The sequence below is a fragment of the Manis pentadactyla genome, chromosome 3, assembly GCF_030020395.1.
Source record: "Manis pentadactyla isolate mManPen7 chromosome 3, mManPen7.hap1, whole genome shotgun sequence".
NCBI lineage: Eukaryota > Metazoa > Chordata > Mammalia > Pholidota > Manidae > Manis > Manis pentadactyla.
This window is the reverse complement of record NC_080021.1, coordinates 95627010-95649787: the sequence shown is the minus strand read 5'-3', so window position 1 is coordinate 95649787 and position 22778 is coordinate 95627010. Positions and strand designations below refer to the sequence as shown.

General features: G+C 42.4%; 1 long non-coding RNA gene across 3 annotated transcripts; it reads right to left on the bottom strand.

The window, feature by feature from the left end:
• Nucleotides 1-3860: 3860 nt before the first annotated feature.
• On the bottom strand, nucleotides 3861-22315 carry LOC118923899 (uncharacterized). 3 transcript variants are annotated; one of them, XR_005029379.2, is made up of 4 exons: nucleotides 22237-22315; nucleotides 18250-18339; nucleotides 13125-13290; nucleotides 3861-8667 (listed from the first exon to the last, which is right to left on the bottom strand). It is a non-coding gene; the product is annotated as an uncharacterized LOC118923899 (long non-coding RNA). The 3 variants fall into 3 exon arrangements; XR_005029376.2 differs by lacking the exon at nucleotides 13125-13290 and adding an exon at nucleotides 19244-19671 and having other exon boundaries at nucleotides 22237-22308; XR_005029375.2 differs by lacking the exon at nucleotides 13125-13290.
• Between the last annotated feature and the right edge of the window lie 463 nt (nucleotides 22316-22778).

The following is a 22778-nucleotide window of genomic DNA, read 5'->3' as shown; positions in this document are numbered from 1 at the left end:
ATAAATGATGCCAGAAATAATTATCATCCATAAGAAGAAAGAAACACATGAACCTTTATTAGCATCAATACTTCAAAGAATAAATTTGCACATGTCTGCTCCTTCCAAAAGAAAGAAAGAATTCCATGAGACTTCATTCTTCCACCCCTCCTACTGAGTAACTGCTGTCTGTAGTAAAGGTGATGACTTATATTTGTTTGCCTGATTCCTTAATCGCAAAAAGAATGGGATCCATTTTGTAGGCAATCTTGCTAACAGAAGTCTTTTTAAAAACTTCCTCAGGAGCTTTGCCAACCTGATACTACTGCCTTCTCATTATCCATGTCCCCCCTGCTCTCCAACTTCCCCAACTGCATAATCCGGCAGAAATGGCTCTGCTGAGAATCACAGATTTAATGAGCTGACTGTACCCCGGCCATTTAATGCAAAGTGTTTAATAATCAATCAGAGATTGGTTTCACTTGGCTTTACAGGATTGAGAGGAAGACAAAAACCCTTCACCATCATCATTTTTCATCTATCCCTGGAGCTGTTCCCCGTGTGCCTCCTGACAACAGATTTCTTGGTTTAAATCATGCCCCAAGGCAACGGGTATGACACTCTGGTGGTGCAGTTTTCTGTCATGCCTGGGCATCTGGTCAAAGACAGCTTTGCAGTTTCGTTTATTTGAGGGGCAAAGTTGACTACCAAATAATTGGATTCACATCCCACTTTCCTTGGGGTTGCAAGGATCAGTCCTCCTGTAAACATGTTTAATTGCAGCCTTCAAAGGAAAGGAGATGGGGGAAGCACATCTTTCCAGGAGCTGCTATCTTTTCATTTTCAGTCTAATTAAAAATGTTCTGGTCTTTTCTGGTTTTGAATTGTAAAAGGCATCCACTTGTGTTCTGAATCGCGTGCTGTGCGAGAGCACACCAAGGCAGATAAACAGGAAGTCAGGCCCTGCCCAAGAGCTCCAGCACCTCCTAGGGCCCCACACAACTAACGAAAATCATGCTGCTCTCCAGCTCTCGCAAGCGCAGCAGCCGCTGGAGCATGAGGAGTAGTAACTCTGAGTACAAGTGCCCCCAGAGTTTTACTCCCTGTTGGGACATTTTGTGGCTGCGGTTTCTGCTCTGGGGAGATTTACCAGTTCAAAGAATAGACTTGATGGAAAAGTCTGGCTTTGCACATTAACAGGTTCTTGTTCAGCACGGCCAGGTTTTTAGCAATTTACTGAAACTGATACTTATTTGGACTTAAAGGCTGAAGCTCCCAAAGAATGTGTCCATGCCTCAATATATTAAAATCTACAAAATGAGAGCCAGGGTTCAGACTGGTTAATTTTTAGCTCAGTGTTTTCAAGAGACAGGTGATGGTGAAAGGCAGGTAACTAAAGGCTTTAATCAGTTCCCTAACATTCACATTTGGGGTTGGCTGTGGCACTAAGATTTCTGTTGGGCTGCATCTCATCCCTTCTTTATCTTTCTGAGTTTTGCTTTCTTGTTTCCTCCTCTGCTGTGAGCTTCTGGGGAGAGGGCAGGAAACTAACAGGGAGAGGGCAAAGTTAAGACCTGCTTTCTGTGCAGTGAGAATAAAATGGAAACTAAAAACTGTCGCCCAGCTGACTTCCCTGAGACAGAAGCCCACTACAACACACAGCAAAACGATGCAGCTACATCTGTTGTGCCTGCTGATCGACAAATTGAGTTAGCAAATATTTATTGGGCATCTGCTCTGTGTGAGGCACATAGACACCCATTCATAGGCCTCAAGAAATTTCTAGTAGAGAAAATTTCTTTTCAACAGCAATTCTCACAGGTCCTTGAGGGCCCTCCAGGAATAGCTTTTTTAGTCAGAAAGTGTCCAGCGAAATGAAGGCAAAAGGCACATGCAGGGCAGCTCGGGTGTTGTGAGCAGTCAGGCCAGAGTTGGCTCTGAAACTTGTTAGCTGTGGAAGCCCTGGAAAGGCCACTCAATCTGTCTTACCTCCATGTCCCTGGTGTCCAAGGAATCACAGTCACCTCCAACTTTCATATATGTGTTACTTAGGGTTCTCCAGACAAACAACCAACAGGAGGGTGAAATCTCTCTATTTATTATTTACATATATTTTCTATATCTGTATCTTCTGGATATAGACATAGACATAGCTGAGGATTTGTTATAGGAATGGGCCCACACACTTATGGAGGCTGAGAAGTCGCACGTCTGCCGGCTGCAGGCTGGGCCCTAGGGGAGCTGGTGTAATTCTGTCCAAGTCCAAACGCCCAGGAACCAGCACCACCATGGTCCAGTGGTGGGAGACTGAGACGCAGCTCAAGGCGAGAGCAAATCCGCCTTCCTGGTCTTTACGCTCTATTTGCGCTCAGCTGATTGGCTCTGCCCACTGCCCTGGGGCGGGGCCTGCTTCCTCAGTGCGCTGATTCACGCCCCAAGCACTCCAGGTGCTCCCAAGGCACCGCACAGGTACGGCCTCAGCCAGGCTGATGCGGAAAGTCAACTGTCACAACATTTTGTTGTTAGTGAAAATGGCCTCCAGGTGCCAGAAAGAGGAAAGGCATTCAAACCCCGGAGTTCTCATCAGCAGGACCAAGTGCACTGGTGGGTTTGGGTGAAAAGGAAAAGAAGGCGGTGGAGGGGGTGGAGGGATGGCTGAGTGGCTGCGCCCTCCGCTTCCCGCTGTCTTCCTGGCCACCTCCCTCCCCTCTCTTCCCTCCTCCTTGGTTCAAGAGGTGGCGATTACACACACACCGGTGGCTGGTTGTATGTGTTGAGAAGACGCATTCATTTCTCTCAAGTGCATTCTAGTCCCTGATTACAGGAGAGGGATGTCATGGCAGGCATTTCCTTCTTCCTGTAAAGATTTTTTACTCAAATACAGTTCTGCATTTGATAGTAAAAACAGACAGGCAAATTGCTTCACCAGTGAAAATGGCCCAGTGTGGACGTAGGGACCTATTTCAAATATGAATTAGAAGAAATTGAACAAGGGGGTCAGGCTTTGAGTACAGTAATTTGCAAAATGAAGGACCTTATTTCCCCTTTTCTAAGAGTAGGACAACTAACGCTGCTTTGATCCAAGTACAGCCTTTGTGGCCGGAACTAACAATGTTTGCAGAAGCGATTAGCTGAGAATGAAGGGCAACATCTGGTCATACGGGAGTTGTAGTGAGTGGGCTCAAATCCAGTGAACCTTGATCTATTTTGCACACCTACATATAATTTATGAATCAACTGTATTGATCCTGCCAAGAGGAAGTCTACAAAAAAAGAGGTGCTTGGCGTTCCTGAAAATGATTTTATTTTGGGGGGAAAGCAAGGCATACATACACTTTGAATAGAAATCAGTGAGCTGCGGCTGCAGAAAGCATTCATTATCTGGTGCTAGGATGTGCACAGGAAGCATGGCCCTCCTTAAAGGAGTATATTGTTGAGAAGGACATCTCTCAATTTTCAGTCTGGGAATATTCTGACGAGGCTTGGGTCTTATTTGATAAGGGCATAAAATTGCAATGTATTTATAGATATTCTTACATATAATCAATTAGCAGCTATTCTGACCCTGAAGCAAAGGGTAAGTACAAGTCCTGAGTTACATAAGTAAAAGCATCTTGAAAAGGGAAAATTAATACAGATCTTTCTTGACTTACAATGGGGTTACATCCTGATAAACCCATGTAAGTTGGAAGTATCATCAGTGGAAAATGCATTTAATACATCTAACCTACTGCACATCACAGCCTAGCCTTGCCTACCTTAAATGTGTTCAGAACAATTACATTAGCCTGATGTTGGGTAAAACCATCTAACACAAAGACTATTAGATAATAAAGTGTTGACTCCCTCATGTAACTTACTGGAGACTGTGCTGAAAGTGAAAAATAGAACAGTTGTCAGGGGACAGGGCAGCTGTCAGTGTCTCAGCTGTTGACACTTGTGATGGCATGACTACCTGGGAGCTGCGGATCACTGTCCTGCCCAGCAGCATGAGGGAAGGTCAATCCCATCCTGCCAACCTAGAAACAGATCTAAATTCAAAATTGGAGTGTGGTTTCTATTGAATGCATATTGCTTTTGCACCATGATGAAGTCAAACCATCCTGAGTAGGAGACCGTCCACATACCAACCAAAGGCACACTTACTAAGACATGCATTTTTATGTTTGATATAATTCAGAAAGAATCCAGTGTTCAACTCTAAGTTGTCTATCTGAACATTACCCTTCAGGATTGATGTGTGACTCACAAGCCATCTGTCAATTAAAAAGCTGTTCCCCTCCATGTATCTCATGGTAGATTTTGACCTTTCCTGTCATCTTCACTTATTCCTATTATTTCAAATCCCAGCTCCTGCATTCATTGGCTGTGTGACTGCAGAAAGTTGCTAGACCTCTCTGGGCTTCCATTTCTGCTTCTGTAAAATAGGGTAATACCTCTACTTCAGATACAGAGCAGCTAGTTTGCCATATGCCCTTGATAATGTTGGTTTTAATCTCCTCTTTTCCTCTCTTCCTCCACCTCTCGCATCCCTGGTCTGTGCCATCTCTCATTACTGAACAACTCTTGTAAAACTTCAATACCTCATTTTATTTCTCTCTTTAGCTACAAGACACCAAAAATGATAGTATGAATAATCATGTGAATTACGGGCTGCAGACTTCTTTGGCCGAAGACTCTCCAGAGATGTCTCTGAATAGGAGCACGTCAGTGATGCCCTCTGTGATCCACTAGATGACAGTAGTTCATATTCAGAAAATAACTATTCTCACTACAGCACACAAAGGAATGGAGTTGTCTGAATTGGGAGGTCTAGAGTGAATTTTCTCTCATCATTGCCTCTGCAAGTTTATCCACAGGCAGGATGGAAATAGTTGTAAGTCTTTGCCACCTGAATTACTTAATATTTTCATGTCTCATTTTTTCCCTGCTCATGTTTAATGACTTAAATAATACATACAAGTCTAAGACAGGATAGAAATCTTCTTTAAAACTTAATTTTGAGATAAAACTCCTGCTTTGTTTTTCTATGGACAGAATGGGTTTATAATTGGTAACTTTCTGTGAGCCTAAAATTTACAAACGGTGAGTGATAGATCTTGTCTTTATTTTAGTATATGGTGCTTTTTGTCTCCACTGTATGTCACTTAAGTGTTTGATTTCTAAACACTACGGTATTTCACTATTTTTTTGAACATGCACACTTAAAAATGAAAGCATGCAATTACATAATCTTAGCTAGGTGAACTACTTTCTAGGTATGACATCAAAGGAATCAACCAATGGGGAAAATATCACTACACATGACAAAACAAAGAAATTTTTAACATATATCAAAATGTCTCATATATAAAAGTAAAAAGCAAATAACTAATGAGGAGAAAGTAACTTCAATATGTGAGAATCAAGTTTAATATCCTTAATTTTAAAAGGAGAGACACTCATAAATCAAGAAGATATAAACAAATAAATAAACAGAAGAAAATGAGAAAAAGACACCCCAAGTATTTCCTAATGGAAGAAAAGTAAGCAATAAATATATGGAATATGTGCAACTCCAGTAAGGAAAGAAATGTAAATTAATACTGACAGTATTTTTAGCCACTTCACCTGGCACAATGGTTTCTTTTTTTAATTGTCAATTTAATATTCGTAAGGATACAGGCAATGGGAATTATCACATATACAACTCCTAGGAATGGAGCACATAAATGATATTAATTCCCCTCAACCCATGATTCCTCATCTAAACATTTACCCTAGGGAAATATTTGCAAAGATTTTGTTGCAATAATGTTTACTATAGTGTTCTTTAGAATAGTTAAGAAATAGAAACAATTTAATACATAGCCAACAAGGAATTCTCTAATTGAATTATGTATTTATACAAGAGAAAACTAGGCAGCTATTAAAAGTGACATTAATAGATTATCTCAGTCAATCTCTTCCATTCAAATCTGCTGAAATAAGTAAACAGGTAAAGTAAAGTAAATATTAGAAAGTCAAAACAAACTCATGAACACAGACACGTACTTCAGCTAGCTCATGGAGCTGGACTAGAAATAGGTACCAAGGCCCCCTTCCCACCCATACACCCCTGTGTCTCCTGTCCTTCCTCTCCCTACAGGCCCACCCTGCTATCCTGCCTCCATTTGTAGTAGATAAGCTCACTTCATCTGTTCATGGTATCTCTGTTCCCTCAGAACTTCTGTTTGCAGGTGGTATGTTTTTTAATTATTTCACCAGCCCCAGGACTGTTCAGGACTGTTCAGTACAAAGCCCTCCATCATGGGCTAATGGACTCAGTCTTTCCAATTCCAAACTCCTGGGAGAGGGAACTTGATGAGCAAGTCAGTGTGTGTGTGTGTGTGTGTGATGTTTGTTGGGTGACCAGTGAGTGAACAAAGTGGTGTTCTAAGGTGTGATCACATGGCACAAAGGTTACCACTTCCAGTTCTCAATGTGGGGTAAGGGTAGAGTCTCCACAGATGGCCTTGACATGTCTATTATGTAGAATAATATTTAATGACATAAAAAGATATTTACATTCTATTAAATGTAAAAAAAGCATTGCATTGTACTAATTACAGAATGATCCTGATTTTTAGAAATTAATATGCATAGAAAAAATGAGAAGAATTCCACATTGTGGAATTATAGAGGACTTTTCTTTTTTATGATTACTGTTTCCTACTTTTTTTCTAATAAACTAGTATGATGTAAGTAATAAGGAAAAATATACATTTCAATAAAAAAAGAATACGAGCATGCAAATTTTAAATGAAAAAAAAGAGCTTAGGGCACTTAACTAACCCTTATGAAAAGATAATTATCTATATTAATGGGAGACCCTTTATAACCTGCAGACAATATCATGGTTGATACTATTCTGAGTGTCTTAAGGCAAAAAGTCCTTTTGCCCTAAACTCATTGTTTCTAGTTGGCAGATGTGGGCAGTGAACATTTAAGATAATACATAATCTACAGAAAAATAATCAATATTGGTAAGTTTTTTTTAAGACAATTTTTTAGAGTTTTTGATTCACAACAAAACTGAGGGGAGAGTACAAAGCTTTCCAAAATGCCCTCTGCTCCCCCCATGCATAGCCTCCCCATTATCACCAGCCCCACCAGACGGGACATTTGTTACAACAGATGAACCTACAGGGACACGTCATTGTCACCTAAAACTCACAGTTTACATTATGGTTCACTCTTGTGCATTCTGTGGGTTTGGATAAATGTGTCTATAATTGTGGTGTCATATAGAGTAGTTCACTGCCCTAAACATCCTCTGTGTTCCACTTATTCATCCCTCCCTCCCTCTCCTCCTCACCCCTGGCAACCACTGATATGTTCTCAGTTCCCATAGGTGTGCCTTTTCCAGAATGTCACCAAGTTGGAATCATACAGTTTACAGCCTTCCAGATTGGCTTCTCTCAGTGATACACACTTAAAGTTTCTCCATGTCTTTTCACGGCTGATAGCTCACTTCTTAGTGCTGAATAACATCGTACTCTCTGGATGTATCACCATGTATTTGCCCCCTCTCCTACTGAAAGGCATCTTGGTTGCTTCCAAGTGTGGGTAATTATTAATAAAACTGCTGTAAATATCCGTGTCAGGTCTTTGTGTGGACATAAGCTTTCAACCCCTTTGGTAAATACCAAGGAGCATGGTTGCTGGATCACATAGTAAAAGCATATTTCGTTTTGTAAGAAACTGCCAAATTGTCTTCCAAAGTGGCTATACCATATTGCATTCCCATTCTGGAAAGTTTTAAAACTTTTATATACCTATTAAAGTTAGTAATCTAAAAACATTCAGAAAATGTGCAATTTTAGAAGAGAAGGAGAATTTTAAAGTGCTCCAGGAGTTGGGACAACACTCTTTCTCTTAGGAACTAACTGTATTGTCTTTTAAAAACACCCTTTCCTCTCCAATCCCTCCTTGCCTGCTTGCTTTCCAGCCCATGACTGCCACACTGCCCAGAAGACCAGCTTTATGAGAGCCTCCTCTTCTCTCCCAACACACATTTCATGGTTTGCCAGCAAGAATGGCCTTACGTTTTAAGAATGGTTATCTCAAAGTGAATTTTTAAGAGATGCCTAAAGCTTCCACTTCCACACCATTCTTCCTAGAACAGAAATATCTATTAAAGATTCACTTCTTTGCATTAAGGCTTTGGTGTCCAGAAGCCAGCATGTAAGCTGCAAACATCCCTGGGAGGGGAATGCATTTAACCACAAACACTTTAGCGTGAATACTTTTATCAGACTACACTCTCTCCTGTCCCTTTCCATGGCCCTGAGAGAAGGAGGGACCCTGGTGGTTTTTAAAAGAAAAGAATCAGAGGTTTGAATGGTTGCCAGCTGCCTCTAGGAAGAAACAGCTGGGATCAGCAGGAAAGCACTAGACACTTGGCAGGAGACTACACTGGGCAAGAGACAGGGGAGTGAGGGTTGAGAGGCAAAGAGCAAAGTGGTGATGTACCTCCAGGCTGGCCCTGGCTACTCCCAAGAGGTGCCCATCTTCTCACACTTCATCTTGAATTTCTGACCATCTCACTGCATACAAATTCAGGTCAGTTGGGAGCCCTGGAGCACTGTCCTCATGGTGGGGTTGGGGGATCACCACTTGGCTCTTTGGCTGCCACTGTGGTATCCCCTGGCATGAGGCCAATTGTTCCTGCCAAGAGTCATAAATCAACAGTTTTAACCTGTTGCTGTGAAGGTAGAGTCCACAGTTATTTTTCTCCTAGTGCCTTTAGCACCCAGCTGGGCTTTTGGCTAATTAGGCTCAGAGGAGCCGAGAACAGCCTGTTAATAATTGTGTTCACTGAAACGCATCACTAGCACACACTGCTCTGATTTGCCTGCAACTGAGATTTTACGTCTTAATATTTCACTGCTTGGTTTAAGCCTGCAATATTTAAAATGGGTTCCTTCTCCCTTTAAGTCTGTTTGCAATGGGTACATTGCAAAGCAAAGTACAGTGTATATTCTGAGAGTATCAAACGGTCTGTCTGCTGGGTAGGTAGTAAATGCAGGGGGGCAGTAGGAAGTCAATTCCAGTAAGTAGGTAGCTGAGACTGAAATACAATTAATAAAAAGCTTACAGAATTTGGAATTTATTATGAAAGTAAGGAGGGAGGAACCATTAAAAGTTTAGAGGTAGGGCTGCTTGCTGTGTGTTGGACTAGAAGCAAGAAACAATTGTACATGTACTTTAGGAATATAGGTAATATTAGATTTTACCTCTCTTGAGCTACAGTGGAAACATATATTCAACCTCAGAGGATTAGGAGACTGAATTTCAGTTCATCTCACATTATAAATTGGTCAAGTTAAAAGAGATTTAAGTCTAAGGGAAGTGGAGTCATTGGGGTTTCTATCCATTTGGGATACTTTTGGCTGCAAGTATCAGAAAATCCAAGTAACAGTGGGCTATTAAAAGACAGATGAACTTTCCTTTTATGAAAACCAGCATTCAAATTAGTGATGCCCTTGGCTTATCGGGACCAGTCAGCTACTGCCTGTCCTAAGAGTACCTAAAAGAAGTTTCAGTAAAATTTCCTAAACATTAGAAGAATATGCAGCCATAAAGAGTTATCAACCATGTTGGGATATTGGGAGGATACCCTAGGGTTATCTCAGTCGACTGCCCTCTCTTAGGCAGGATAGACTAGATGCTGCCAGGATTATAAACAACGTCCCAAATCTAAGTGGTTTAAAACAGCAAAGCTGTGTCTCTCACCCAGGTCAAGTAGCCAGCACAGGTTAGCTAGCATGCTCTGTGCAATGGTGCCTTTCCTTTCCTTTTTCCTTTTTTTAAAGAAACATAGGATGCAGATAAATGTGTGGACTTATTAGTCCCCTGTTTGTGTTAGACAGACAGCCCCCCCAGAGATGTCCACACTCTAATCCTTGGAACCTATAAATGTGTTTTGCTACATGGCAAGAGAGACTTTGTGGATGAGATTGAGTAAGGATCTTGTGATGGGAAGATTATCCTGGATTATCTCATGGGCCCTAGGCAATCACAAGGGTCCTTATAAGAAGCAGGAGGGAGGCACCCCATGAAAGAGGAGGTGTGACAACCAAAGCAGAAATTAAAGCGAGTGATGTATTTTAAAGATGGAAGGAGGAGCCTCTGGAAGCTGGAAAAGGTAAAGAATGAACTTTACTGTAGAGACTCCAGAAGGCACACAGCTGCCAACAATTTGACCTTCTTCCATAGAACCGTTTCTGACTTCTCTGACCTCCAGAACTGCAAGCCAATAACTTTGTATTGTCTTAAGCTGCTAAGTTTGTGGTAATTTGTTATGGCAGCAAGAGGAAACCCATACACCCATTAACAGACAATTTCATTTTCCAGTTTTTTCTATTTGGACAGTTGGGCCGAAGAGAATGAGGGTTAAACATCCAAACTCTGGAGTCAGGTGACCTGAATCCAAACCCTGATGAGTAGTTTTATAAATTGGGTTCATTGCTTAACTCCTTTGGGGGGTCTCGATTTACACATTTTGGTAAAATGGCTCCCTTTCATAAGGTGGTTGTGAAGATTAAATACTCAATACAGGTAACATTCTTGGACCAGTGTCTAGTACACAGTAAGCACTCAACACATTTGAACCCTTCATATAATACACCTTTCAATGTTGCACCTTTCAGTGAATGCAGAGCAGGGACTGTGCTGAGAACCCTACGTTGCTCCTGCTGCCACAACCACACCCCCTGCTTAGGGACCCAGAGTGGGCTTTTCAGTGCTGCGAGGCTGTGAGGGTTTGCAGTTCACAGGGAAACCCCCAGCCCACCCCCCGCAGCTCCCCGCAGCTGCACGTCCGCCGTTGGGAAGGAGTCTCTCTTCTGTTCCTCTTTTGGAGTCTCTGTAGATATCAGAACATTTGTGCCATCTGGTCTTGGTAGTGCTTTCAACCAAGTTTCATTTCTGTTTACAACAGTATAAAATACTCCAGGCTATATTTAAAACAGTTTCAAGACCAGCATGACTGTTCTGCTCTTGGCTTACCCAGAGAAATGGCCTCTCCCGGTGACTACCTGCATCTCCCTTACCTAAAATGAAGCATGTATAGGATTTTTTTTTTCCAGGACCCCACATTTTGAAGCGACTAATCCATGCTTTGTGTGTGGCAGTGAACAACTTCTGTCGGTGTATGCGTGTTGCACATGGGTGTGTACTATCTAAACAGGCTGCATACCTTCAGCTGCACATTAACTGCATTTCAAAGATGGCATTTGGAGCTCAGCTGTAACAAGAGCAACAGATGACCCTGTGACAGACCTTTAGAGCTGTATGAATCAGGATTTTTTAAGGTCAAGCACACTGTTTCTGGGCAGAGAGAAACCACTGCCCAATCCTAGATCATGAAAATGTTTGCCTATGTTTCCTCCTAAGATTTGTATGGTTTCAGCTTAATTTAGGCCTTGGATCCTTTTGAACGTGTGATGAGATAGAAGCTCACATTCATTCCTTTGCATGTGAATATCCAGTTGTACCAGCACCTTTTGTTGAAAAGACTATTCTTTTCCCACTGAATTGTCTTGACACACTTATTGAAAGTCAGTTGACTGTTAAACCAGGGGTTTATTTTTGGACTTAGATTCTATCTCACTGACTTACATATCTATCCCTATGGCAGTATCCTACCAGTTGATTATTGCACCTTTGTAACACGATTTGAAATTGTGACATGTGATCCTCCCATTTTGTTTTCTCAAAATGGTTATTTTGGGTCTCCTGTATTTCTATATGAATTTTAGGATCAGTATGTCAATTTCTGCAAAATAAAAGTGTCTTGGATTTTGATAGAGATTGTGTTGAGTGTGAAGGTCAAGCTGGGGAATATTGCCACCGTAACAGTTTTCAAGTCCATGAACACACCCTTTGACAGCCTTGAATTCTGAAGCAATGTTTCCAGTATGTGCCTGCCTGGCAAGGGTCAGCAGGTGACTCTGACATGTCTCTACATGCTCTGGACCCCACTTTTTCCACCCTTCCTGGGAACCAGTCCATCTTCAGCCATGCAGACAAGGATAGCCCTATAAGGGGTACAGGGATAAAAAAAAAAACCAGAAGGTGTTTAAAGGACTTTTGAAATGGAAATAAACTTCTATATAACTTATTTTGTTAATTTCATTTAAGCTGCTGTATTTTGAGGTTTTGTTGCTATAGCAATTTCATCTTTATCCTAACAAATTACCTATCTATCTAATGTATATTAATAAAAATTAAAAATGTGCCAGGGAATGATAAACACTAACCAAGGACAGTGCTATTTGGATGAAGAAGGATCTGTAAAGGGTATACAGGAGGTTTTGGCTATATTTGTAAAATGTTTTCATTCTTAAATTCAGTGGTGAATAAATGGGTGTCTATTCTATGCCTCTCTGTACTTTTTTGCATGTCTGAATTACTTTGTTAAAAGGATCTATACTGATATTGAATAAGAATGTAAGAATCATTGATGGGGTAAATGGAAAAATGAGTTGGATGAAAAAAGTCCAAAACCAAAATATTAATATGATAAATAATCATAGAGGGAAGGCTACTTGATTGCACTAGGCTGGTCATGGAACACTTTTTGCCTTGAGGAATAATGATAAGAATGATGCCTATGTGTGACATTTCTTTGCAGGGGATAAAGGGTTGAGAATTTGACCCTTAGGAAATAACGCATTCTAAATCCGTAGCTTCCTATTTCCTTAGGTAGACAAAGAGCTTCAGGGAAGGAAATGCCTTCAAAATAAAGATCAGGAGGGCATACACAGAATTCAGGTGTTCTTTCAGGGGTTTCAAATTTACACAAACACTGAGAAGCTCAACACTTTTTTGCTGAACAAGTTTGCAGTGGGTTGAGGTTATATGAGGAAATAAATCATTAACTCCCAATAAAAAGGAGGAGGGTCCTTATAAAAACTTCAGGATGTGTTTGAGGAAGCAGGAAGATGAAGCTTGTACATTGAACAGATGTTCTAGGTTCAGTAGATTCCCCATACCCACCTTCCTCCGGAGCGCTCAGGTGAACGTGGCCAAGCAAGAGGAATCACACACTGGGCGGTGCGGGGCCTGCTGAGAGAGATCTTAGGATTTTTAGTTGTTGTGGCCTATAGATCAACACATACTCTTCCTCCAAAGGCACCTTGAGACCCAAGAAAATGATGCCATCTGGTACACCTCAGCACTCTGGAAGTAGATTCCCGCAGTCCGGAGGGTGAGACCCAAGGAGAAGTTTGCCCACCATGCTCCTGCTTCGGCTCCATTCCTGGCTGGCATATCCACACCTTGGCTCTATTTTTAAACAAAAATACCCATGAAAACACATACACACAACCCCCACCTTACTTGTAGCCAGGTTTTCAATATTTTGGCCTGGTTCCAGTGACTGTCCTAACTTCCCCTCCCTTTTCTAAAGTGCTGTTTTGACTCAGTTCTCCTTTACACACTACCATTTTGCCATCCTGTCTCATTTTCTACATTTTTCTCTGGCTGCCTCTGTGCTGTGGGGGATGGAAAGAGGTGACGTGAAAGTGCAAACGCCTCTCTGAGGAATGAGAGAAATGGGACAGGGCAGCGCCACTGTCCCCACCCCTCAGGCCGCAACACAGTTTCAACTTCAGCAATTGTCAGCTCTTTTTGCTGCTTCTTTGATACATATTCAAGGAGATTTTTTCCCCAAGTCAAGGCTATATCTACCAAAGTATGAAGCACAAAGCAATCGTCCTCAACAGATATTCCACTGCATACATTTTTCCAATTTGTATCAGACTGTCCTTGGGACATGTCTAATGCCTTTTTCCCAGAGTCACTTTACTAACATTTTGGCTGATTGTTGGGCAAGATGCCCTGGTCATACAAAGTTAAACAAGGTTTTGAAAAATGTAATTTCCTTATACAAACAGCATGTTCTATACTCTGATAAATAACTTCAGAATTGTTTATTGTTTTTCACAGGCACTTAATCCCTAATCCCTTCCAAGAAGTCTTCCCTTATATTAATTCTGATTTTAATTTTTAAAGTAAACACTGCAAATAATCATCTAGTGAATGAGAGAGAGCAAAACCATTCCAACAAATGCGTTACAAAAAGGAGGGACATGAGGAATAAGTGTCAGACTTATTCTAACTTACTCTAAATGCACATCTTAAACTGGTCACCTTATTCATCCAACGCACTTTACAGGTGAGAAAGCAGAAGCCCAGGGTGTGGTAAAGTTTGCCCCAAACTGCACGTGAACTGGGGGGATGTCCTGTTTTTGTAAAGACTAAAACCCCACTGTGTCCTGCTGACTTTTCCGGCAGCTTCAAGAACTGGCTGGGATGCCGGGACGCGAGGCAGCGTCCATGGGCAGCTCCCTGCTGCTCTGTGCTCACGGGCTACACACCACACTGACCGCCACTTTCATGTAAAACTCTCTCCTTGAGAGATTCAGATGGAACTTTTCTCCATTAGTCTTTGTGGAGGAGCAGAACGCAGAAGTAGTTAAAATGTTATTCCATTTCTTTTTGTTATGCTGGAGATCATTATTTTCTGGCATTTCTTCTATGTCAGCTACTCAGCCCAAACTGTGATATATGTGTAAGGGTATTTTTGATGAAATGCAGTATTAAAGACCAATTGTTCCCCTTTCTTTCTTAATCTTTAAATGTCTATGTCCAATACATTACTCTGTTTAGTCTCCTCAAAAAGTGTTAGAACTTGACTGTTCTTCACAGTTATCTCATCTAGCCATCTTGCTTTACGAACGAGGAAACTCACTCCTCAATGGGCACAGGCAGTTGGTGGTGGATCGAGTGCCAGCCACTGAACTTCCCCTCTGTTTGGACCCCTTTTCTTGCTCCCACGCTGCAGGCTGTATGTTCACTCAGAAAAGGGAATGTGTTCTAATAATTGCCAATGGGTAATCTGCATAGACTACTCTACCTGAGTGTCAGTTAGCTCCATGTGTTTAATTATGAAAGCACATCTCATCTTCTCACCAGGTTAGATGGACAGAATTACCATTTCCCCTTATTTTTTCAGGTCTGTAGTAGTGGGATATATTTATCCCAAAACAATAAAAAGCCATCCATGAAGATATATCAAGTGTTGGCATATGCTCTTTGGTCCAATTTAACTCACTTTGAATGAATGTCCACGATGTGCAAGGCCCTGTGACAGTTTCTTGGAAACACAACAGTGGATGTAATGGGGTGCTATTGTTGACAAGACCACTAATGTATTTTCCTTCTGAATGATTCCCCTGTGCCATTCCTATAGATTACCACCATGAAGTTTTTGCCATGAATGGAAATGGTGAATACCACCAAGAATTGGGATGCATATTGTAGCAGAGGAAGGCTGGGATGGGGGCTGAGCAAGCCTCTGGGTCTGTATCTCCCTCATCCTGGAGAGGTAGTAGGGTTTGAAGGGTATCACTGGTGTGAAATACTGCACCTGGGGAGCTACTGAACCAACACAACTAAAATACCTTTCCGAGTAACATTTCCACTGTTACCCAGTCAGGTGACATCTGAAATCATCAATTACTAGAATGGTAACAATTAACACTTACTCGGTTGTGGCAGTAAGTCTCTGAGGCCACTTCAACACTCTCAAAGCTCCTAAGGCCCTCAAGAGTCAGGAACATGAATATAAGTCATGAAGGTCTTATCTGGGGTCAAGGCAGAGAGTGAGGATCCTGCTGGAGGCCCGTTTCCAGTGCCTCTGATGACTTCAGGATACTGAATGTCAGTGACACTTCTGGCCATCAGCTCTTTGACAATGGGTCCGTGGATGGCCCCTGTTGAATGGCAGGCATGGGCTACATTACTGAAGGTTGCAAACTGGGAACAGAGATAAAATCTAGGTTACAGCATTGTAAAATGCTCTCAATCATTTTCTTGACAAATGTCATGTTGTGTGGATGATATACATACTATAGAAAAGGGAGCGTTCTTGCAACAACAGGAATGAGTTATGTCTTGCCTGTGGGAAATCTCACTCACATTCTAGGGCATTAGGTTGTTCTGGAAAAGCAGAGTGTGGATATATGAATATATAGGAGAGTCTGACATATGAATTCAGGAATAAAGCAGACTAAATGCAATAAACAATCACCCCAGAAATCTGAAGCTTATAGAGTGCTCCTTATTAAACACTGTTTTTTGCTTCAAACTAAGCACCCAGTGGGTCTCATCCAGTCAGGAATGTGGTGCTTTGTTTATTCATTTCCTTATTTATAGGTATTTCTGGAAAGGTTCTTATGCCAAGCATTTTTCTAGACTCCTGAGAAAACACAATGGTAAAAAGAAAATTTCTGCTCTCACACAGTGTGCTAAGTAAAGTTGAATTTCTTCCTGATCTTTGAATATTCTTATTTTAGTATATCAAATGGTCCTGGGGTAGAGTAAAATACCATTCTGGCACAGTATGTCAGTTTGTATCTGCAAATTGATGGAGTTAATCCACTTTCCAGAAATACCTGCAGTGCCATTGAAGACTACATCTGGTTTTCAGTGTGTGTGAAAGTCAAGTTATAATGTTATTTACACAGTGTGATCCCATTTTGCTAAAATATATGTGCAGAGAAAAAAGCCCCAAAAGGCTGTGTACACCCCAATTTTAAAAGCAACTATGGGAAGATGGAGGCATTTTATTTTCTTCTTTAAGCTTTTCTGTGTTTTCCAAATTTTATATACTAAAAGTGTTTTGCTTTGTAGTCAGAAAACAGTCATAACTATATATTTTTGCTAATTAATTTAAAAATAACATTTGCAAACAATTTTAGGATTGTTCACTCATTATTCCTTGCCATTTTCCTGAAGTATCAGATACATAAGACTGTACTACTTTACTAGCTTATCCTACTTTTACTTTTACTAGAACCATTGACAGAACATACAATCCTAAACATTTGAATCACGTAAGTTATTCATACTTCTTACTGTGGAAATGACTGCTGGTTGCCCTGTGTTAGTTTGGCCTTCTTCAAAGCAAGGCTCTGAGGTAAGGATCTGGGTATAAGCAGTTGATTTGGGAAGTGCCTCCAAAAGCATGGTGAGAGAGCAGAGACATAAGCTGGGAAGAAGGAAAGCCAGTGAAATCTGCAATAGTAAGAAGCTTACCGCTGCGCAGGCCCAGGCTCAGTCCTGCCTGGGAGCTCTCGGACAATGTAGAGCGTGCCTTACAACTGTTGCCCAGGAGGCAAGAAAGCAGAGGTATCTATGTGCCAGCTTCTATCCCTTACTGGATCAGGGTTGCTCCCAACAGTATAACTCCCTTCTTGCCCATCATCCCAAATGCGGGACAACCCCTATGTCAAAGAAAGTCCCCCGGTAGAGAGAGACCTTGGTCCCCGAGAAGAAGCTGCAGGGCACCTTCAGGGTGGACTCAGGGCACATGAAGGGGCAGGGCACTGATAGACTTTGGAACATTTCTGTAACAAACAGCTTTACAAGCACAGTGGCTTAGCAAAACCAATGTCCTTTTAGCTCATGTTCGCTCCTTTCCAGGTCAGGCAGGCTTCTGGGGCAGGTTTTCCCAGGTCTTATCTCTGTCCATTGTGCAGACCTCCGACTGCCATCTCTGGGCCGTCTGCTCTGACCACACAGACGGGGAAGATGGCACCGGATACTGGTCCCTTCTGCACAGACTCCATTTGCCAAGATTGCAGCATGTGATTCCCACCTAACCGCACAGGAAGTTTGGAAGTGTGGTCTGTGTGCCCCAGAAGAGGCCGTGAAATGGTGAGCAGCTAGCAATACACTGACATGCTTCTGATGTCCTCATCGGAGCTTGTGAGAGTTCTCTAAACACCCCGTACATACTGGGTACTAAATGCTACATTCTTATTTTGAAAATGAGCCCAAGTTCCTTTATACAGGGATTTTTAGATGCAAAAGATTCCATAGAATAGTTAAGATTGAGAAGCACAGAAGAGAAGGGATGGCTTCGTGTGGCAAGTGCTTTAGGCTGGGAGTCAGGACATCCAGGAGCTAATTCTGGTCTTGCCTTTGTGATATGTGATTTTGCTTACATCCGCCTCTTGATCAGAAAGATAAAGTTTCTTATAGCTACAATATTCTATGACTGCTTAGGCTAAGTAGCTAGCTCTATATTTTAAAACATGTATTTTTATACACATATATGTATACACATATATAACATACACACACACACACAAGACTATACATATCTGTGATGGTTAATTTTGTGTTAGCTTGACCTGGCCATGGGGTGTCCAGATTAAACACTAATTCTGGATGTACCTGGGAGGGTGTTTCCGGAGGAGATCAGCGTTTGAATCGGTGGACTCAAGTAAAGAAGATGGGGTGGGTCCCATCCAATCTGTTGGAGGCCTGAATAGAACAAAAAGGTAGAGGCAAGAAATTAGCCCATTGGCTCCCTTGCCTGCCTGCTGAGCTGAGATGCCGTCTCCTGCCCCTGCCTGGGAATTACTGTCAGTGTTCTGGGTGCTCAGGCTGGGACCTACTGACATTCCTGGGCCTCGGGTTGGCAGGTGGCAGATTGTGGGACTTCTCAGCCTCCATAATCATGTGATGCAATATTTCATCACGTATCTCCTCATATAAACATGAATCTATCTATCTATCTCTTCTTGGATCTGTTTCCCCAGAAAGCCCAGGGACTATTATTGAATAGTGAATATACAATAACAAGGCCAGGTGGGGCTAAAGCCAGGACTAGAATGTCCACTCTGGAATGTTCTGTATTTGTTGAACTTCCCTTTCTGTCCATGACGTCCTTTTATTGTCTTGCTCTCGCCTCCGAGAGCAAGTGTGTTCATTCTGTGAATCACTGGCCCGCCCGGTGTGTGTGGTCAGAGGTGGGTGAGCGCTGGTGGCAGCTGGGGGTTAAGTTCCTGTTCTAGGTGACTGTGGTCAAAGAAATACAGGTCCTGTTGTGAAACCCAAGGCAAGCGCAGACCTGTGGTCAATCTGCCCTCACCTGCAGGGCCATGCGCATTTCCCAGTTCTAATGTTTCTAGGCTGAGTGGAGCTTTGGCTATTTATTATACACCAGAGACCTGTAATCCACATACATATTAAAAGGCTACGTTTCCTAGCTAACAAAGGAGTGCCTGGTGCCAAACAACAGGGCAGTCTATTTTCAGCAAGGTTTGCACAGCCAAAGCAGTGGGGTTCAGGACCCTTACTCAGGAAGCTCAGCTAAAAGAATCTGACATTATGAGAGAAACAGTTAGTCATCCACCTAGAGCCCAGTTTATTTCAGAAAAACCACCTAGAGCCCAGTTTATTTCAGAAAAAATACTGGGTGATGATTTTCCTATCAGGTATGTGAAGCAACGACCATATTAAGCAGTTTCAGTAACTCTTCCATACTTCATTAACTTATTAATGCATTCCTTTCCGTTCATTCTTCAGAGACTTATTGAGTAGGTGTCCTTTCTGGATTCTGAGATAGGTGCCAGGTCACCTCTTTGGCTGCTTAGGTCAGAGAAAGCCTCTGGGCTCAGCCAGGGCAGCTTCCATGGACTCCATGGGCTCCAGGGATTGGCTTCTGGGCAGTCGCTCATGGAACAATGGCCCATCTGACCCCTGCCCGCACACATGCTGTGTTCTGAGTTAGAGCCACAGCAGTGCAAAATGGAACTAGTCTTTTCTGCATTGCAAGAGACTGAAATAATGACCTCTCATGACTTCCTATAACTGAATGAATAGAATAGGATATGAGGCCTAGTGAGGAATAAATAATAACACATTTAGTGTGTGCTAAGTGCTGTCCTAAGCATTTTACATGCATGAACCCATTTTGTCCCCCAGCAACACTATGAGGTAGACACTATCATCATTTCCATTTTACAGAACTGGAAGTGGATAAGAACAGATGAGTTTCCATCTGTTGGAGGGATTGATCTTCTTGTATGGAAGGTGCAATTGCCATGATATGTCATTCTGCTAGAGAAGAGGGCTATGTAAAAGGGAATGACCTTCCTCACCCCCTAAAGGACTGGAGGGTTTGGGGCCTTCAAGTGTGATCAGAAGTACATATAGAAAGGACTCCACAGACCTTGCACAGTTGGATATACAAGCAGTCAATTCATTGATTCCTTCATTCAGCAAATATAATCGCTGCCCACCCTGGCCTGGCATATGGGATGCAAAGATGAATGTGCCTCAAGGAGCACTTAGGCCAAGACACAAGAAAAATGTGTCAGTGACATGTGTGATAAAGGCTACAAATGAAATATTTGGGTAGGAGGAAGGGGGCAGATTGTAGTGTTATTAATGACTAGAGCTTACCGATCACTTATTCGGGGCTGGGAGCTTGTCTAAGAGATGAGCACGTATTAGCTGTTTGAACCCTCACAATGCCCCTATGATGCAGGGACCATTATGTTCCCAACTTGAGAGACAAGGAGGGTGAGACACCAAGAGGGCATATAATGTGCCTGATGGTTTTGTGAGAGGCAGTCCACCATGGACCCTGAGTTCCTGGATGACCTACTGGTACACCAAGAACTCAAGGTCTCGGCTGCCTTTTACCTGGGCTGTTTCCCAGGGCTGCATTTGCAGTGAGCAGCCTTGAGGGATGAGGTAATACCTTCCCTGGACAAAGAGAAGGCTTTCCACTCCGTGTACTGTAAAAGCATGACATCCCCCAGGCCCAGTGTCCGTCTCCTGCAATGTACCCCATTGTATGTGCCTGCATCCATAACGGGCCCTTTGTGTTACCACCAGGGTGCTTGGGGGCCATGGGAGCCAACACCCACTAACCTGAAGCTCAATCAGTCGCTTATGTTGTAACAAAGTCCTTTTTCTCTGACCCAGGAGTCGTGTCTTCTGCCAGCTTCTATGAAGCACTAACAGGCACGCATGATAGTTTGTTGTAAGTAGGATAAAATCTCAAATCCTGCATAGTTCTTGACAAGGCCACATAGCCAGTATGGGGTGAAATTTGAATTTGAACATAGTTTGTCTCTGAAGTCCATCGTCTTTAAACACTACTAATACTGCATCAAAGGTAGGTTAACAAAGTTTTTTTCTGGTATTGTGAAGGCAGGTGTTCAAAGAGAATGTAGTGTTTGGATTGAATTTTGAGGGATAAATGAGAATGTAACAGAAGAAAATGAAGAAAGAACATTCCAGGTAGATGGAGCAACACATGCAAAGGCCGGAAGCACAGAGTATGCTCCAGGCAAGCTGTCAGACTGCAGCGGCCAGTAAGATTTTGCTGGGGCAAGAGATGAGGTTGGAAAGATAAGCAGCAGCTAGAACACAAATGGTCACTTGTGCCTATTTATTTTTCTTTATGGACAGAATGTGTCCTTCCCTCAGTGCCATCACATTTGTCTGTGGAAATCCTAACCCCTAGGGTGACAGTGTCATGAGGGTGGAGCCTCCTGATGGGACCCCAGAGAGCCCTCTCCCCTTCCTCCAGGTGAGGAGACAGTGAGGGGACATCATCCACGAACCAGGAAGCAGCCCCACCAGATGCCGAATCTGCTGAACTTCCACCTTCCGGGGCTGTGGGAAATAAATTTCTGTTGTCATAAGCCACCCAGTCTATGGTGTTCTGTTGCAGCAACCCAAACAGACTAAGACACTTGTAGATATCATTTTAAGGATTTTAGGCAAGGAAATAACATGACCAAATTTATGTTTTTGAAAGATCCCTCTGGAACAGTGTGAGAGATGAACTGGAGAGTCAAAGGGACCAAGTAAGAAGCAGTTGGACTAATCTACGTGAGATGTGCTGAGGGCCTGAAATTTGTAGCATGTACAGTTTAAGTGCCAATATTTTATTCAATGCCTAATGGTAGTAGTAATTAACTTGGAATTACTCCAGCCGGCACAGTTGTATTTTTAGTTCTTGAGCCTTGATCTCTTTACTTTGTAAAACAAGTGGAGAAGGTTCACTGAATAGTGATCTTGTTTCTGCCAATTTCAGATAGAAGAGACAGGTGAGGAGAAGTGGATCTCCATGCCCTCTGACTGGAGTAAGCATGTATGAGACCAAGGGATCAATCAGTAGCTCCTTTCTGCACTGTGCCAAAGAAGAATGGACAGCTAGCAGGGAGTTCCTATCCAAAGCAGACTCTCAAAGCTCTCTCAGCAGAGCCCACTGAGGCAGGATAACATACCCCATAAGCATACAAAGCTCATTTTTTCTTTCCCTTTTTTTTTGTTATAGGAAAAATTCTGGTAACAACAGTGGTCACTGGAGAAGCCAGGTGGGGGTACCTGTGATGGTGGTGAGGATTGTGGATTTACCTGTTTTGGCAATGGGATGTGGATCCTTTTTTCTTGGTTCCCAAAGTTCACATGTCTTTACATTTAGTTATGGGAGAACACTGTTGATGAAGATAATGCATCATTGCACATGGCCCACTTGGCAAAACGATGATAACAAATTAAATTAATACAAGCAAAACTAAGGAAACTAATTAAAAAGCAACAATACCAGTAACTGAAAAATGTAACAGCAGAATTCCCTGTCACCTGTCATCCTTCCTCCTTCCCAGCAGAGCCCAGAATTTGTTGAGGAATATATTCTCCTCTGCACAGCCCACGTGTTAGGAGAGGCTGGCCCACCTTATTATTATATATAGTCTATGTAAGTCCAAGTCTCCCTGCTGGTGACTGGGTTAGGCACGGGCAGGTGACAAGAGCTCTTCTGGACACTGTTGAGTCAGAACACAATGCCTTTTATAAAGTTCTACCTTGCAACCTTGACAGGTATGGCCTGAGGACAAAGTGATACAGAGACAGATCTGAGGAGCTGAGCTTCTGTAACTTTGTGCTTCTTGTGTGTG